Raw genomic sequence first — 2,419 nt, 5'->3', positions numbered from 1 at the left:
ATAAAACAACCTTAAAATTTTGTATTGATCCGCTTAATGGTTGCTGAGAAAAAAATTCGCGAAAATCGTCGTTTTTTCGGCATTCTAAATGAGGCTTCCCCCTTAATTATAAAAGATATAAATAAATACACAGATCAAGTTTAAAAAATTTGCTTTTATCGGGCGTGATGATTGCTGCCATCCTCGTCATCTGAAACAAATAAATTTTTTTTTGTTTTATTCTTTATAAATGTAGTTATCGTTCGGCCCTCTAATAAATAATTGGAAGAAAAGTTGACAAAATGATGACACTTGAAAAAAAGTGTTTCAATTTTTACTAAAAAATATTCATTTCTTGCGATCCGGAAAAATAGTAATTTTGAAGGTATCAAAAAGATGGAGGTTCAAACGATAGTCTAATATGTACACCATGTATGTGCCAAAGCGCAAGTTGATCAGCCCAGTAGTTCTTGAGAAAAATACACGTCCGATTTGAAAAAAGTCGTTTCGAGAAAAACGCGTTTAAAAAGTTTCTCATGCATTTTCGAGGTGAATAATGAGTAATTTCAGTAATTTACCCTTAGTCGGCTATACCAGTTTCAAATTCATCGTGTTGAGCAGCCATTTCTTCTCTCCTAGCAATCCTTGCCTCTTTAGATTCGTAAGACGCCCGCTTGTCAGAACGTTATAACTTAATAATTGTTATAACTTAATAATTATTATAACTTCGTTAATATTACGAATTTTGTATAAAATTTTACAGAGATATTCTACAGACTATAAGGATTGAAAAAAATGTAAAAAAAATCGATTTTTTTTATCCGACAAGTACTAGTAGTACTCCCTTAATTCATGATATTACTGCGGCAATTCAGTAGAATTTGTATTTCAAGACTGAAAAATGATTTCGGCGCGCAATTTAGAGGTCTACATACGTAGTATATAAATTCACATAGAATTATATAAGCACTTAAGACCTAGTTAGATCGTTAAAGGCATTTATTTCCTATAAGTTAAATATACTTTTTTTGTAATTCGTACGTTTATATTGAATTTTTACGTGAAAATTGAACTTCTTTTTTCACGCATGCACTATTTTCATATTTTTAAATATTTTTTTAATTGGACGGCTATTTCTCTAGTAAATTTAATGCAGATTGAAAATAGTTGATCAATTTTTGATACAGCGTATTTTGGACCCGTTCTGCTGTCCATCGTGGATGTCTTCATCACGCGCAGGCCTCCGAAAAATGTGCTGTAGCGTTGCTATTTTGTTTGTCAAGAATAGAATTATTACACATTTTGTGCACTAAAATAAGAGTAACAAATATAATATATATACAAAAATTTTTCTTATTGTGTATAGTTTTTTAGTAATCAACTCCCAAAATAAAGTATGATTTTGAGACCTTCAAGGTGGAATAGGGGAAAGGGGGGTAAGAAGACGACCTTAAGGTTTGTTGATATTTCCTAATTTCTGTGATGAGGTAAAAAGACTGATTTAATTTTGTTCAAGTTCACTACAGTCTTAGTTATCATTTGTAAAAATTATAAAGTTGTGTTAAATAAATTACAATTATTTAAAATTTAATTTTTTTAAGGACATAATAATTTCGTCACCTAACCCCCATATGTGGGTAAGATGACTTTTAGTAATGGATAAGATGACGAAAAATTAATTTAAGTTAAAAACATACTTTTTATGAGTAAAAAAAGATTTATTATGATATGTTCATATTGTTTTAATATATTATAAGAAGTTTCAGGGAAAAATATAAACAAAATAATATCTTTATATAATTTATGAAAATAAAATTATTGAAATGTTAACATTTTAACATAATTATATTCATGTATTATATGTACTGTATGTAGTAATTAAGTAATGAACTTTGTTAGCGTTTTATTTACACTTTAACTATTTGTATTAGGCGCCTGCTCGAATTCGCGCGTTGTTATAAGTAAGTAGCGCCATCTAGAATGAGAGATAGCAGCGTGGGGGTCGTGCGCATGTGTGAGTAGTGAGTGGTACGGCTAGATATAGTTGGTTAATGGTATGGTCGGTACGCGGTACGCTTTGTGATACAGCCAGAAGCAGAGAGAAACCTGAGAGAAGACATGGCGGACTTTTTCGCGTGACAGGCGAAATCGCCGTACGCTAGCGACACCAATTTTAGAAATTGATGTGAACAACGTATCACGTTTTCGACACTATCGGTAAAATCGATAAATTGTACTACATCAACAAACTGTGAATAAAGATGATATTGATATACAAAAAAAGTTTCTTTTAATCAGATGAGGTGTTTCTTATAGATTTTTGGATGCTGAAAACGATACGGCAAGTTAAATTTCATTAACACGTCAGATTTTCGAAATAATTGGAGTTCAATGTGCAAAAATGACTCTTTTGTGATATAAATGTCTTATTTGTAAAAAA

Source organism: Trachymyrmex cornetzi, unplaced genomic scaffold, assembly GCF_001594075.2.
Source record: "Trachymyrmex cornetzi isolate Tcor2-1 unplaced genomic scaffold, Tcor1.1 scaffold400, whole genome shotgun sequence".
Taxonomy (NCBI): Eukaryota; Metazoa; Arthropoda; class Insecta; order Hymenoptera; family Formicidae; genus Trachymyrmex; species Trachymyrmex cornetzi.
The sequence above is the reverse complement of the archived record's forward strand: the minus strand, read 5'-3'. Positions refer to the sequence as shown.